Source organism: Equus przewalskii, chromosome 3 (assembly GCF_037783145.1).
Source record: "Equus przewalskii isolate Varuska chromosome 3, EquPr2, whole genome shotgun sequence".
NCBI lineage: Eukaryota > Metazoa > Chordata > Mammalia > Perissodactyla > Equidae > Equus > Equus przewalskii.
Genome location: NC_091833.1, coordinates 10,954,203 through 10,971,769, shown reverse-complemented (window position 1 = coordinate 10,971,769; position 17,567 = coordinate 10,954,203). Strand labels below are relative to the sequence as shown.

Here is a 17,567-nt window from a genome sequence, read left to right as displayed (position 1 = left end):
CATCCCCAAGGAAACACATTAGACAGGGTTAATAATTTTAAATACTTATCCAGACTGGTGATGATTTTTCTCTCATGTGGCTTGGATCCATGGAAAAAATGTTTATACCCCCACAAGGTCTTGACAGAAAGAAAGAGAGTTCTGGATCCTGACGAGATGCTGATTTTGGCATGACCTTTTAGAAAAGATGCCATTTCCAAGGCTGGTGGTGGACTGAAGGACAGTAACCTCTAGTATTGAACTAGCTAGAACCAATCACCAACTTGCTGATACATGGAAGTCAAGACAGATTTAGACAAAATGTTCCTGAGGAAAAATAAAGTCATAGCCATGCCAGTCAAGGGCTCAAAGAAAAGCCAGAGAGGCAGGAATTGTGAAATTTCTCTCCTATATCAATCGTTAACCATAAATATAATACTCTCTTCTTTCTCTGAAGGCTAGAGAGTATAGAAAAAGATTTTCCTTGACTCATTCTTCTCAACTGAAAAAGAATCTATATAGTGGGATTTAGAAAGCTAAGCATCCTTTGACAGATTATTTTCAATGAAAACATTTCTTCACCTCTAAAATGAGAAAAAAAAATTCTAGATGCTTACCTCACAATGGCTGAGGCTCAAATAAAGTTGTCATCCTGATATATATTTGGCGGTTACTATGCATCAGGGGAACTATTTCTTTTAATACCATCAAGAGTTCTATGATATATACGTTGTTATTATCCCCATTTGTATATGAGGAAACTGAAGCTAATAGAGAGCTAATAAGTAACATGCATAAAGTTAACAGCTAATAAGTGACAATACAGATAATAGAATTCTACGCTTTGTGAAGTTGCATGAATCGGCTACACGAAGGCCACATTCTGCCTTAAATAAAACAATAAAGCAAATGTTGGTTCCACTTTAATTTTAACATTCTCTGATGAGTTAAAATTAAAACAGGAACACGAGGACATTTATTATTAATTGCACATTCATTCATTTTTCATTTGGGTAGACATCATCAAAAGCCAAGTGGTGACTTCCTTGCACACTCATTTTTATACTGTGTTTATAGCTCTTTTAATAATGCAAATATTTATTATGGGCATCCCTGGAGAATCAAAGGTGCTCAACGAAGGGATTTTTAAATATCACGATCCACTGCCGAGTAAAAACACCAGGATACTTCTACTGTTTAAAGGGTCAGAGCCACAGGGTCTGTCAAAAGGGTCACTCAGCACAAAAACAAGGCAGAAGGTTATCCAGTTTCTGGAATAAAGTAGCAGCAGGTGTAATCTTCACCAACAGAGAGAAAGGAGGCATGAGGAGAATTTCTCCAGGGTAAGCAAAACCCCATCACAGGCCAGAAATGGCACCAAAGACAGTATTACACAATGAACTTGAAGACTGTAAAAATTCAGCTTTCCAAGTATTATTTCCCATGCCAAAAGTTAATTCCATTCAATTTTAATAAATATTTCAGGGTTTAATATATATGAAACATCACAGTAAGTCCTGGGCACTTTAAAAGAAAGCAATAAATTTAGTCTTCCTTCAAAAATCTTAGTCTAGTGGTAGAAGTAGGCAAAATTGAGCTTATAGAAGGACTTGCGGACTCTGCTAAGGATTTGAGACTTCATCCTAAAAGAAATATTAGTTAAGCCACTTAAAGCCTTTTCTTTTTTTTTGTTCAAGAAAAGTATGTAATTATCTAGTAGCAAAATGGAAAATGAAATGGAGCATGCCAGGCTAGAGATATGGAATCCCCTTATTGCAATGGTCTGACCAAAACCTCATGAGGACCACACTGCAGCAGGAGCCACAGGGACACAGTAGACACAATGGATTTGAGACACATTTGAGGTTAAAAGCAGCTAATTCGTGATTATTTGATGTGAAATATCCAAAGAAAGAAACGCTTAGAATGACTATAAGCTTTCCGTTTCAGGCACCTTGGAAGATGATGTAGAAAAAAAAAATGGAGACAGAGAATGGAGGAGAAATAGTAAATTGTTGGCTAATGGGAAAGATGTTGAACTCCATGTTGGACTTGAGTTTTGATGTGCCTGGGGGCATCCAAAAGGAGATATTCCGCAGGTATCTGAGTATAACATAATATCTGTTAATATTTGAGTATAACAAGTTATGACTTGTTCCAAAAATCCATTCCTTTGATATTTTTTTCTAATGAATTGTTCTAACCCATATAAGCCTTATTAGCAGGAGACCCACATCCTACCTTTTGAATCCTCTAAGAAACTTGGGAACTTAGCCCAAGGGAAATCAGTCACAGTTCCACACAGCAAGCAAAGGGTATGGTCAGTTCACTACGCTGTTTCTCATGGCTGCGCGATATCCCTGGTCCCTCTTGGCCTGAGAGATGATGTTTTTCCACTGCCAGAAAAAGGTCTCTGAACAAGCCTGCAAGGTGAGGCCATTCCTCTTCCCCAAAGCTAATCTTGTCAAAGGGTGATACGTACTGGGACTTCCAAATGAAGACCTTCAGTGCACTCCAACATTCTCAACTTATTTCTCTCCGAGCCCAGTTGAGCCAGAGTGGCTCATCACATTAGCTTCATCTTGGGTCAAAGTGCCTTCCTCCAGGTCATCCAGGTCCTTCAGCTACTCCCGGTGATCCAGTCTATGTACTCCACCTTCTCCTGATGAGTTTCTCTCTTTCTCTGGCAATAATCTTGGTTGGGGCTATCCTGGTTAAGAGGAAAACAAGAGCCCATTGTGAAGCACAGAAAGAACATGGTAGGCTTTCAATCTTTTACTTCCCAAAAGTCAGTAAGACTTGGTTTCATAGCTTTTCATACTTGGGGTCACAGAGAGCAACATCCACGATCAAGTCAGAAAAGCTCCAGATCCAACTGCATTTCCATGGCAAGCGTTCCTTATATTATTACTTTTATCACTGAGAGAAAGTAGACTGATCCTCAACAGGAAAATAGCATAAGCTTCTACAACTGACATGGACCAGATGCTGCCTCAAGATGTTCTTCCTTTAATAACAGATTGGACACAGGAGAGTCCTATTCAGTAAGTTGCTTCTGGTTATTTGTTTATCCTCCCGTATTTCTGCCAATGGACTTGCTGGCTATGGAAGACTGTGGACTCCCATGTATAAGCCTGAACAGGACACTCACTCCTGCTGTTCCCTTGTGGCCCAGGCCCCCTGCACAACGCATATATTGAACAACTAGAGGAACAAGGCCTATCACTTAATGAGCAGCTCTAATGTTCCGGGCACTGTCCTCAGCAATCCAGAGCTGTTGATAAAAGGCTCCCAAGGGGCATGTGTGTGCATGTGGAAGCAGGCTGGGTTAAGAAGGAGGCACATCCTTTCTGAAAACTACCTGAATCTTGACAACGAAGGCAGCTCCATTCTATCTTTCAGGAAAACATCCTCATGGTATAGACAGTAGAGGGAGCAATTCTGCAAAAGAAAGGAGAATAAGGGTGTGATAAATGCAGAATGTGTCTATGGAGGATATTTCTTTGTGAGAGCTTTGGATTCTCAAACTACAGAGATAAAACACTGCAAAATAAAATCGCTAGAAGAAGGGGTTAGCATATGATGCATATTAACATTTGACGTTTTAAGATTGAGACCCTTTATTTCAGTAAATACTCCATAAATCTCCTAGGCAAACCATCTCCATTTCCTGGATCTTAATTGACACTTAGCTCTTCTGCGAAGCCGCGTTTGCGGGTGTAGACCATCTGAGAGCACAGGCCTTCCATTCAAGGAATGTCTTCTGTGCCCACTCTAATCTATCTTCAACAAAGCAACAAATTCCTATTTAAAACTATTTAGCTAAATACTCCAGAGATCAAATATAATTTCCTTTAGTTGCTCTCACACTGTCACAATTCTAATTATGACACTGCTGGGAATACTCGCTTTCTTAAAAAATGTAAAATGCAACATAAAAATTTATGAAGCGAATTATTGCAGGTATTACTATTCAAGGGTGCAGTGGTCTCTCTGTAACTCAGTTTCCTCAACCAGTGCCCTTTTACACTTCATTTTATGGTCAATGTGACGCCTCACCGAAGAAAGAATATTAAAAATAATTTATTAAGATTAAATTGCTTCTTCAGAAGGCATGATTTTATCTTTCTCATTTTATAAGAATTCTATTTTAATTCGCTTCCTATGCCATCCCTAGCATGAACTTAAGGATTTAATGGAGTAAGGATTGAAGGCTGATATTGATAAAATGATTAATTTTATATTTGAAGGATTGGTTTGTTTGATTTAGGAGAGAATGTCAATGGTCAATTATCCCTGGACTCTATCTAGTACAAAGGGCGGCCAAATAGTCATTCTCATTCATTACTCACCAAAGTGAATTGGCAAAGGCATCTTTGTGATTACTCTTGATATATTTAAGGTTAATATTGGATAGAAATACTGTTGCCCCTTCCACAAAGAGAGAACAGATGCTTTTCCTAAAAAGGCTAATTTTTAAAAATATTAATACCTTAAAACATAGCTCTCCGAATACACTTAACAATGTTGACCACATATTCAGTCAACTCTACTTATTAAGTATGCCATGGCTTATCTGTCATCTTCTGAGGACAGTCAGTGTACTCAGTAATTGACTTGTTTTATTCGAGGTCTTTTGTGCATCCAAGTGGCTACATTCAAACACACATCAAAATTAGAACGGGTTTTAGTGCTTTAAATCAAATTCAGTGAGATTTTATTTCAGGCTTTAATAAAAGTGATTAACAAAATTATCAGAAACAAAGTTGACCAAAATGATGGTAGAGTGACTATTGTGGGCACACAAAGTCATAAGCTTTTTTTTATTTTTTTGGCTTGACGTATGCTAAAAGCATGTGAATAATTTGAGGCCATTTCTAAAGTGACCCAGAATCAGAGACAGTGAGGGAACCTAATCTAAAGGGATTTCAACAGATAGCCCCTGAATCCCAGAGAACAAATAATGTGTCTAAGTGTATGTAGAAAATGAGCGATAAAACTGGCCTGGAACTCAGATAAAGAACAACTCCAGAATTCCATGCTATTCTGTTAATTTAGATGGAGTGTTACCACAGGGAAAAATAGTTGAATAGAAACGTAAATTAGTTGTGCCCATTAATAGGAATTATTTAATATGCATTCATGATTCGACAGATATATGGAGAGCAGCAGAGTGACCAGGAGAGACAGAGAGAGAGAGAATCTTCTATGTACCAGGCAATGAGTCCTTACCTTTAAGAAACTTGCGATCTATTGGGAGATAAATCAAGAATATATGAATTATAATGCAGTGCCCTAAGTGCTCTGACAGGGAAATTTAATGTGATACAAAAGCACATGGACTGATATCTTACCAGACAGGGTGACCACCTGTCACCCTAGATCTTAAGAGGAGCTGATATAGCAGCTAAAACTTAAAGGATGAGTTGGAATTAACCAGTAAGGGAAAAAGGAGGAAGGAGTGTTTCACAAAACTACAAAAGTCTGCAAGAAACCAGGAATAATGTATCTTTGATAAAGTATGCTATTATGGGGGAATCAGAGTGTGGGCAAGAAAGGCAAGAGATGAGATCAGAGAAGAAAGAAAGCATTAGGTTACGAAGGGACTAGTAAACCATGTTCAATAGCTTAGATATTATTCTGAAAGTAATGCGGAACCATTCAAAGGTTAGAATAGAGCAGGACATTATCATATTTGATTTTCCAAAGAATTTTCTTTTTGGAATGTGAAGAGTAGATTGGAGGGGACTAGAGGTGAAAGGCAAGCCTTGCAAGACACAGAAATGAGCTTGAAGTCTGATAAAGACATATAGGCAAGATATTGATGGTGGTCTAGAAAGATCTTGTCACTCTGGATATGCAAAAAGGATTTGAAAATACATAGGAAATAGAGTGGACGGAACTTAATGATGTACGTGGTAAGGTGTTAAGGATGAAGTCCAAGTTTCTTGACTGTGCAAATGGAATGACTGGACCATCCACTGAGATTGACATGGCTGGAGAAAGAACTACTTTCTGGGACAACAGACGTGCTCAGTAATTGACATGTTTTGTTTGAGGTCCTTTGGGCATCCAGGTAGCTACATATCCAGTGGGCAGCTGGAGGTACACATATGGAACTCATTAGAGAGATCTGGGCAGGAAATGATGATTCAGAAATGACCAGCCTGTAGATAGTAATAAAAGCAAAGCCAGTGGTCAAGAACAACCAGAGAGAGTCTGCAGATTGGAATGAGAAGATGGCTAATTGCAGATCCTTCAGGAACAACGCGTGAGGCAGACAGCTTCAGTTATTTGGGAAAATCACTTATAAAAAAATGGAATTCCTTACAGTATATATTCTCTACAGATCAAATCTAGAAGTAAATATTTTAGTTCAATTTGTACATTGGTCTCATTAGTGATGGTTAGTCTTGAAAAGTCTCTTTTTGGAGCCAGCGGGTTTAAAAATAACACAGAATGCTAGGCTTTAATTTGACTACTGGATTTAATACATGTGACAACTTGTAGAAGTTAGATAGCCTTCCTGAGGCTCAATTTCCTCTTCTATAAAAGAGAAAAATAACCACCAACTCAGAGAATGGCTGTGAAGATTACGTTTTGTTGCAATTGGCAGAGTTGGAATCACTCCACATAATACCTGGAACATAACAGAAGTTCACTAAATATTAGTTCCCATTCTTTCCATTAGTTTATCCAGATGGGCCAAATGAATTAGTAAAACATATATACTGTGCAGAGCAACAAAAACTTTTATTTAACTATCTTATATGTTCATAGAAATAATTTTTAAAATTAGATTCAGTCTCAGTTCTTGAATAGTTTCCCCATATTTTAAGAATATTTGCTTTTTACTCCAGCTCCGAAAGAGAAAGTGGCTATTTATATTCAGGGTCGACTTGGTTTCATGAGCCATAATAGAGTCAATTTTTGCAGTTCATTGACTTGGCCATTGGGTAAGCCAAATCACCCATTAAAATACCATGGTCTAGTTATTTAAATTGCACAGATATAGCTCAACTAAAAAAAGTGAAATAAAATTGTATTCTGGATTATGTAATTGGATTTGGCATTTTACATTTTGATTATTTTGCTACAGGTTTGAGATTGGTATTACCGACCAGTGAACATATCTGCTATTCAATTTAAAATGCTGAAAATGAAAACATGTTGTTTTGCGTGGTCCAGCATATGCACAGTAAATTCAGGATAATAATTACAAGGCTTTAAAAGTAGGCATAACTCAGGTTAAAGGTCCACTGCTTCTCAGTGACCCGAGTACTGGATTTAGGGAAGCCATTTCCACGAAAGATACTACATTGGTGATTCTCAAATCTTTCTGTTGATAGAGCAATTGGAAATTATGATGCTCTGCAGAACAGCATAAATTATAAAATGTTAGACTTAAAAATAGTTAAATACATTATTCCTATGTAATCAGAGACTATCTTATATTAGCGGGAGGTAATATACAAGTCGTTACGGTCACAAGTTCCAAAATCAGACTGCATTTTACATATGGGGAAACTGAGGCACAGACAAAAAAAGCTCCTTAGCCAAGGTCAAGCAATTATGAAATGGCAAAGCCAAAATTCAAGCCCAGGCAATATTAATAGCAACTCTGTTGAAAAGTGTTCGTAAGATTTGATAAGATATGTCATGGGAAGTGTTTAGCACAGTGCCTGGTTACTACTATCTATTGACTCTTTACTAATACAGACAAGACATTGTACATGCCAATATTAAAAAATAATAATAAAGGAGGAAAAACCACAAGCGAGGGAATTCCATTTCCTATATTAATTGTCCTCCTGAAGTTTTGGAAAAGTTTTCTTTCATTTAATGGCAGAATGGTATTGCTACTGTATTTTCGTATGTGGTTACTTGCATAGCAAATATACGCTATTTGATTGCAAGACTGAGTTCTAGAAGGAAACTGCCTGGAATCTAATCACAGCACTGACATTTAACAGCTGTGTGACTCTGACAAGTTACATACACTCTCTGGGCTTCAGTTGTAAAGTGAGGATAAATATAATCTAGAGAGGATTAAATGAATTAATATGTTAACATGTGTACAATAATGCCTGGGATTCATAAAGACTCAATTAATGCCATATATTGCTACTATTACTGTTTCCAGCGGAGTCCTCGTACAATGCAGAATCATTGTAAATTCAAAGATAAAGAGGAATAATTTCTGATACCGATATACAATACACATGCATGTACATAAAAAATCAGAAACTACTTTTCTACTGTGAGTAATTCACATAATTAAAAAGTCAGGCTACTTCTATATTTTTCAAATTAGAATTTAAAAACATACACTAACTCACTCTTTTTCACACAGGCTATAATGATAAAGAAAAAAATTCTAAAAGGTGCAAATGACATAACAAAGAAAAAAAATGAAATTGCAAATACGTTCTAACCTGAAAAGCCAGGAGAAATATTTGTGCTTTATGTCCTCCTCTCAGGAGCGCTTTTTCTCCCAGTTCTTCACAAGTCTGTTTTCTTTTTATCCTACAAGTCTTTCTTGAATATCACTTCTCAGAGAGAATATTCCTGAACCTCTGTTTAGAAAAAGCATCCCCTTTTCATTCACAATCAAACCTCCCTCCTGTTTATTTTCTCCATGATGCAAAAGACAATCGTAATTATTTGATTTATTTGTTTTTTTCTTCTCTCTCTTACTAGAACAAGAACTCAATCAAGAGTAGGATTTTTCTATATTGTGTCACTGCTCATTGATGACTTGCCTAATCCAGTATTTGGTATACATTGGCACTTAACGAATATCTGTTGACTAAATTAATAAAGAGCGTAATATCTTTATATGCAATTCGTGTTTGGTGCCTTATCTGCACAAAGATCCAATAACTTGGCCCTGAATTCATAAAATAAGAGATTTGGACATTTCTGCTTAACTGTGGGAGCCTCTTGGCTTGCAGGGAGCTCAGGAACCGGAAGGAAAGGGACGGTGGGACCTGAGAGGATGGACAGGGAGGCCCCCGTGGTGAGAGTGGTTGTACAAACACACAGGGAAATTCAAACGAAAGTCCACAGGCATTGGGATAATTAGAGGCGCTATTAGCTCCTGCCTCATCCTGAAATAGATTCTTAAGTGGTCTCTGTCTCTGCTTCCTCCCCATGCCTGCTGGAGAGGTCTTTCTGAAATAGAAATCTCACCAAGTTTGCCTGCTTAGGGCTCTGCACTGGCTCCACAAGGCCTTCTGAATAAAGAACAGGCCGTGTCGCGGGAACGTCAGGATAGGCTTTCTTTGTCAGGCTGCACAAGTCGCTAGTCTTTTGTTTTCACAGATTCTCCACGGACTCAGAATCATTATGATAGATTCACTGAGTAGAAGATTTGCAATTCCAAGGACTTCCCACTCTCTCCCATTAATCCATCGTTTTGCACACAGCATTCTTCTGCCTGGAAAACTCATCCTTATCTTTCAAAATTTGTTTAAGTTCTTCCGGTTCAGAATGGAATACTGCACACTGACATTTGTCCTTAGGTGTGGCTTACAGATATATTCCCTCTTTTTTCATAGCCATCATTTGGACATACATCATTTAGATGAAACACACACATACACAAAGACCCAGACGTCCTTACTAAGAATAAGCATTAGGACTCTGAGAAAGAGGAGTCAAAAAATTCACATTCAAGGGGCTGACCCAGGGGCATAGTGGTTAAGTTCACGTGATCCACTTCAGTGGCCCAGAGTTCACAAGCTTGGATCCCAGGTGCCGACCTACACACCTTTCATCAAGCCATGCCATAGTGGCATGCCACATACAAAATAGAGGAAGATTGGCATAGATTTTAGCTCAGCCACAATCTTCCTCAAACAAAAAGAGGAAGATTGGCAACAGATATTAGCTCAGGGCCAATCTTCCTCACCAAATTAAATAAATAAATAAAAATAATTCGCTTTCCGGGCCAGGCCCATGGCCAAGTGTTTAACTTCCTGTGCTCTGCTTTGGTGGCCCAGGATTTTGCCAGTTTGGATCCTGGGTGTGGACCTAGCATGACTCTTCAGGTCATGCTTAGGCAGCATCCCACACAGCAGAGCCAGAGGGACCTACAACTAAAATACAAAACTAGGTACTGGGGGGCTTCAGGGAGAAGAAGAAGAAAAAAAGACTGGCAACAGATGTTAGCTCAGGTGCCAGTCTTTAAAAAATAATAATAATTCACATTCAAGAATAGAAATATTGTCCTAGCTATGACATAATCTATACCACTCTCCTGGTTATCAGTTGATATAGTATTTTATATTATTATGTAGAGTGTTATCAATTTTCTTTTTCTCAATATTACGCTTTCCAATTAAACTCTGAAGGCTCTCATTGGAATTTCCACCACAGAGTCATCTATCCCTTGATGGCCATTCCCTAGTTAAAACACAAAAAAAAGTCAGAAACTTTGAAATTAGTGCTGCTATTATTGTCATCATTATTTTTGTTGTTTCTAAAGCTAGTTCAGATTTTCAGATAGGACATTCTTCCGTAGTTTCTGCAGATGAAAAAAAGCCAGGGTAAAAACTCTCATATGTATTCACATTTCAGTATTCAGTTATTGAAGAACCAAATATAAGTCATTGTATTATATAGGAAAGAGGAAAACTGGAGAGAGAGAAGGCATAAGGGAGAAAAAACAAATGCATGGAAATACACATCATCGTGTATGTGTACTTGAGTGTGTGTATGTATTTCTAAATTGTATATGTGAATTGTATTAATATAAAAACTGGATAAAAATTGCATATACAGACATATATGTATATACATATAGAGAGAGTTATATACATATATATACAGATGGTTCTTGTTATTTGCAGTAGTTATGTTTTATAAAGTTTCCATAAACACTAAATTAGCAAATACTGCACGAGTGCTCCTAGGGTAAATACAAAGTTAGGTTCCTGTGAGCCTCTTGTCACAACATTTTCGTCAACTGATTAATACGTAACCTTATTTAATGTGTGGTTCTGTTTAAAGACACCTTATTTAATATATATTGTTGATTTATTAACGCTAAATGCACAACCAACAGCATGAAGCTTATCTAACACACATATTTTCCTTGTAAGGCACATCCCAGCCTTCTTACTCTTAGGAACACTGGACAGCACTTCAGCACTATGCTTGGGCCCATCTTAAACAGTGAAATCACCAAGAAAAGGCACGAAAATGTGAAAAATATGGCACTAAATAGACCATGGAAAGGACTTGTTTACAGTATGAGAGCTGAAACGAGAAGGCATTGGGTTGCTCTGTTCTGCCTCAGCTGGGAATGTGCACGCTGGGTCACTCAAGTTCTTTTGCATGTCCACAAATGACCATGAAAGCACTTCAAGTATTGCTTTTGGGGTTACAAATACATTTTCAGGAGTAGGTGAATTTGCTAATACAAAAATCCATGAATAATGAGAATTGATTGTATGTAGTAGTTCCCCCTTAGCTATGGTTTTGCATTACATGGTTTCAGTTACCCAGAGTCAACCACGGTCCAAAAACATTAAACAGAAAATTCTAGAAATAAACAAATCATACGTTTTAAATTGTGCACCATTCTGTGTAGCTTGATGAACCTCCTGCTGTCTCACTCAGTCCTGCCCAGGACATGAATCACTGTGCATACTACCTGTCCATTAGTCACTTAGTAGCCATCTTGCTTATCAGATTAGCTGTTGCAGAATCACAGTGCTCCTGTTCACGTACCTCTTATTTTACTTAATAACAGCCCCAAAGCACAAGAGTAGTGATGCTGGCAATTTGGGATATGCCAAAGTGAAATTATTTTTTGTTAATCTCTTACTGTGCCTAATTTATAAATTAAACTTTATCATAGGTATATATATACAGGAAAAAACAAGTACAATTATGTGCTGCATAATGACGTTTTGGTCAACAGTGGACCACATATACTACGGTGGTCCCATAAGATTAATAATGTATAGCCTAAGTGTGTGGTAGGCTACACCGTCTAGGTTTGTGTAAGTACTGTAGAGGAGGAAGAAATTTTCCTCTACCCTTCTAGGTTCTTCTGGTGGTAAGAATTAAATTGAATTGACATAAGACAGATTAACAGGAGAAAAACAAACAAAAGTTTAATAACATGTATACATAGGAGAAACCAAGGAAAACTGAGTAACTCGCCAAAATAGCTGAAGCCCTCACCTTAAATACCATCCTCAACTAAAGATGAAAGAAGATGTTGGAGGTGGAAGATTCAGGGATTTCAAAGGGAAGGAAGGCAATACCCAGGTAGGTGAATAGGAGCAAATGTTTGGAAAACAAGAGTGTGTCCACAGCGGGGAGCCCCACACACAGATTTTCCCAGGTTGCTGCCCATCTGCCTCTTAGTTTATGTTATGCTAAGGTAACAGCTCATTTCCTGAGATAGATTTTTTTTACCTAAATTCATTTAGATCATTAAGGGGAAGGTGAAAATAAAAACTTTCAGAGTCTTTGTTTGTTAAAAGTAATCAGACTAAAACAATCCTCAGGTTAAAGAGACACATTTTGGGGTGGCAAATTTTGTTCCCTTTCAGTACCCACTTTGACGTTTGCACAATGATGAAATCACCAAAGGATGCATTTCTCAGAACGCAACCCTGTCATTAAGGGACACATTACTATATATATAAGGTTCAATACTATCTGTGATTTCAGGCATCCACTGGGGATCTTGGGACATCTCCCCTTTGGACAAGGGGGATTACTATGTATATATATATAGATACATACACACACACACATTATTATATACAACATACTACATGCAATATATATTCCATATAATACATATAACTTCTGCATGAATGAAATCAACAGGGTCAATGTTCATCTTGTATCCTATTTGTTTGATGTATAAGATGAGCTAAAAAGTGATGCAGGCTCCATGAGCCAAGGAGTCAAAAGAAAAATTTCTTGGATTCTCAAGGTCTGACAGTAGTGTTCTTTTATTCAGAGGACAGTATGGAGACAGGACCCATGGGCAGTGAAGAGCTGTAATGTGTTGAGGGTTAGGGCTAAATTTATAAGGCATAGGTACGTGACTCATTTTTACCAGACAAAGGGAAGATGATGTAAAAAGTCATTAAATGGTATCAGCGCAGGTGGGGTCTGGTTATTGTGTGGTCGTATGACTTCAGATATGAATCGGGTCATATAGATCAGCACATAGGCCAGGACACCTTGGGCTTCTCTCCCTGGGGCAGCCTTGATCTACATCAAGAAGTATCATTAAAATAAAGCTTAGAATAGAAACCTACATGTATTTCCAGGTAATCTATTTAATCATGGTCCTTGAAATGGTGGTTAGAGGCTTTTTTTCAGAGAGATTAGGTTTCTATTACTTCTTCTTCTTTTAAAATGTATAACACCGCTGCTTCTTTTAAATAATAAAGATACCTATTATCATTGGCAAAATATGGAAAAATTTAAGAAACATAAAGTACAACTCACCAGTCTTCCTACGATGAGATAAAGATCTTTAAAAACTTGATGCATTTCTTCTCAGTGTCTTTTTTATGCAAGGTGTGTAAACATCTTTAAAAATAAAATTGGAATTATACTGTTTTCTATCCCGCTTTTATTGTTGTTTATTAATGCTATATCAGCATCCCCTCTTCATTCTATTTCAGCTTTCCTTTCCTCCCAATCTCTCTTCTCGGAAGGACACAGCCCTCTGAGATTGCTAGATGCAGTCCAGGCTCAGCAATCTGCTGCCTTTGCTGAATCAATGCGTGCGAGGGCCTCTGCTGGGGAGACAGAAGAAAAGTAAAAAGACTGTATTGCATGACTTTTTTCTTTAATTTTGGTATTCCTTGAGAGATTCTCACTTAGCTAGAAAGAGAATCATTTGCAGAGGTGCAAGGAAGCTTACCCTAAAATAGATTGCCTATATCATAATTGACCTTTGCATAAATGCATGCATTTCATAGCAATTCGGCTCAATCAAATTTCCTGGGCAGACATATTCACACAATTTAAACACCAGAATTAAAGTTTTACAATGTACATTTCAGTAACTCTCCAAAAGCCAAAAAGTTCAATCTCCATGTTCACTCTCTCATGACATTATTGTTTTCCAATACAATGAGAGTTAATGGTGGACTTTTCTGTCTTTGTGCGCTACAAGAGGTATTCTGGGCTGGAAGAAAGGAGCAATTCCCACTCTTTTGTTCTCTTACATGTTGCATGATTATCTTACAACAGACGATTACTAAGCAAATTTAATCAACTGCAAAAATATATAACACTATCACAGCAAAATTCTCAGATAATTGATATTTTCCTTTTCTAACACTTTATTCTTTACCCTAACAAAAAGAAACTACATAGTTCCAAAACCGAAGAAAACCAAGGTATTTATGAACAATTAAGTGAATTGAGTCAATTTTTAAAATGCTATAACATATACATAGTTTGTTTATTATGCGAGAAGAATTCATTAACTACCCCACGAGGAAGTGCTATAGACGGAAAAATTAATATATCATACGCTGGCATATTCTGGATTCTTTGAATGCCTTTTAAATTGCCGTGTGGTCATTCGGTAAATGTTGAAATTAAGCTAAGCTAATTTTAGGCTGTTAATCTTAAACTATATCCAAAAAGGTAATCATTAAAAGTTATTTACATATGGAAGTGAATTAAATTGACATGGAAATCATTTTTATTAACTATAAATTAAAACAAATGTTCTTCCTGGTCCCCCCAAAAGTGACAAATAATGCTGTTATGGTATTTAAAAGTGTTTAAAATCTTGTTGTAAATGGCATAGCTCTAGGCTTTAGCTCAATAGAATGGGGTTCAAAACCAGACTGGAAAATCCCAATTCAACAAGCCGGGAAGGTCACTGATTTCCTTTGCTTTTAGAAGCCGTCTTGCTTCCTTCAAAACACTATTTAGCCATGAATGGCTTCTTCTACCCATTCAGTGAAGTATTTGCTCCTTGTCATGGGACATGCCCATATAAGGGATGCTTTTGATCCACCATCTTTGAAACGATCAACAAATCATACTGACACACCCGTGGATTCTAAGTCCTTGACAGTTGTGCAATGTGTGGTCCTCACTCCCAGAGGAAGAGGCAGTGAAGTATATACTTTTACTAACTCTAAACGTATTTAACATTTATTGGGTTCTTATCAACTTTGGAAACTCTGTTAAGCAGTTTACACATATCTCATTCCACGCTCACAAAATCCATACAAGATAATTATTAGTAGTGTGCCTCTTCAGGAAAGTTAATTAAAATTTGTAAACTTTCATTTTCTCATATTTAAAATGGGAGCTAATTAGCAAGAAAGCTGATTAGGTAGTACTAAGTGAGAGAGACAGGATTCCCATGCAGGCCTGTAGGTCCTGTGAACAAGCTTGACGTCAACCTATCTCGGTCATTAACACTTTCAACTCATTCACTCTGGGTAAGTAATCTGCCGGTTATCACGACTGCACGATAGAGATAATGTTACTCACTTTACAGGAGTATTGACAGGATTAGATGCCATACAATGCGTGGATCACAAATCAGTTCATGTGGTGCATCCTTGGAGCTTCGCATGTGTTAATTCCCTTACACAAAGAATTGGGCTATTAGTACCATGACTATAGTCAGCAAAATAACTGGGACACATGGCATAACAAGTATGTATGCTACATGTGGTGAAAACACAACCAAATATTTGCAACCAACACCGCCTTCGGCACACTAGTTTACATGTTCAACATGGCTACTGGGCGCCTATGAGAGGGCTGAAGTGGCTGGAAACGGTTGTATGTTGCAGAACATCATGTTGACAGTAGGGACTGTCAAAGCAAACACTGCACCAAAGTCAAACAGACGGAAGGCTTTCAGTCATTGCAGTAAGTGCAGTTCTCAGTGGGAGCTCACCTCCACTGAAACAAAGAGGGGAACTTTCAGACCATCTTGGTGAGGGTAACACCAATGAAGGTGGGACAGCTGATGGGCGGCAGCTCCACCTTCTCCCCATATCCTATACCTGGCACCACAAGCTATTGCCATCTTTTCAACTCTTGTTTCCATAACAGAAAATAAATAGAGAATCTAACAAGTCATTTCAAATAAAGAGAAAAATAATCCAAAGAGCTTGATTTAGTTACAGTTACTGAGGTCCTTAAATCACTTAATTACACAACAAATTTAGGTTTAAAACATGCGCATTGATATTTGTTATACAATAGCACAATGACATCCATAAAAATATTCCAAAGAGCCATCAACAGAGTTAGACATAAACAGAATATATATTAAATAAATAATGGAAATAGCCAAATCTTTTTAATATTTTTCTAAACAAATCCATATTAAATGCCTCTGTCACCAGCATGTTGATTTATGGCGATATTTAGTTTGGTGCATAAGCTTCATTTTATGACAGTTCAGTTAAGGAGACATCTCCCCATTTCTGAACTGTGTTGACTAGAAGTCTCCTGTGGAGTCAGGTTTGTCAGTTGGTTTATTAACCAAGTGTCATTTTATACCCTATTTTCTAAATTTTGGGCACCCAAAAGAGCTCAGTCTAAGATTCTCCTCTCTATCAGGTATCTGCCTAATTAGTCTCATTTTAGAATACCTATTATTCAATGCACAATAGAACAGAACAATTAATTTGGACCACATGCAATTATGCTGAAAGGTCAGGTGCTACCCATAATAAAACTCTGTTCAAAAGTGTGTTTGGGGAGAGCATTAATATGGTTATCCAGGAGACTTGAAGGGGCAGAAAATCTCCAAATGCAATTAAATGGGCTGTAAAGTAATCACTTGCAATTTTTCATTTCTAAAGCAGAAGACTTTTTGAATGTTGGGCAAAATGAATACTTCCAAGACCAATCAAATTTGGGAGATTTACATCAAGAGGTGACAAATTCACACTCTAAAGAGGAAAGCACATTATCTGGCCAGCAACTTCCTGCGTGAATTTCAAGTTGTAAAGAGCCTTCATCCAGCAGTTGTTACAAACCCCTCAAATACAGTTAATAATGAAAATGCTGGCTTTATCCACCTTGGGTAATTTGAACTGTATAGCCATAAAAATTACAGTTAGAAGTATGGATGTGTGGATTATAAAGTATCCCCAGTACCCAAAAGTCCATGAATTTATAATTCCGGGTTCTTCAACAATATTATGTTTGCCTGTTAAATGCGAATTTCTGAAGTAAATTTTACTCTGGAGGCAGTTCCAAAGATACCTCTGTCACTATTAAAGGTATATGTATACTTTATAGCCCTAGGCAGGTTTATAAAATGCTCATTGTTTGCTCCATGTGGAGAAGCTTTTGCTGATAAAAGAAAAAATGGTAGAGGGACAGAAAGGCAGACAAGTACACTAAGAATTGACAACAAAATGCTTTTTTCTGCACCAATCTATTATAGCATACATCTAGAGACAAACAACATTTTGGTTTCAGAATAAATAGAAAAAAAATATTTACAACATGAGTGATGGAGGTATTTTTGCTTATTTTTTTCATAGCAACAGAAAGACAGTACATCTGGAATTTTTATACATTTAGATTTCATTCAAGAATTGCCCATG

At 37.4% G+C, this 17,567-nt stretch overlaps 1 long non-coding RNA gene across 1 annotated transcript in view; it reads right to left on the bottom strand.

The window, feature by feature from the left end:
• Nucleotides 1–887: 887 nt before the first annotated feature.
• Nucleotides 888–17,567, bottom strand: part of LOC139082196 (uncharacterized) — a 90,642-nt gene continuing 73,962 nt past the window's right edge. The window contains exons 3-5 of the long non-coding RNA XR_011537948.1: nucleotides 13,465–13,757; nucleotides 3,341–3,420; nucleotides 888–2,689 (exon numbers count right to left, since the gene is read on the bottom strand). This is a non-coding gene — a long non-coding RNA (uncharacterized lncRNA). The remainder of the gene's footprint in view (nucleotides 2,690–3,340; nucleotides 3,421–13,464; nucleotides 13,758–17,567) is intronic.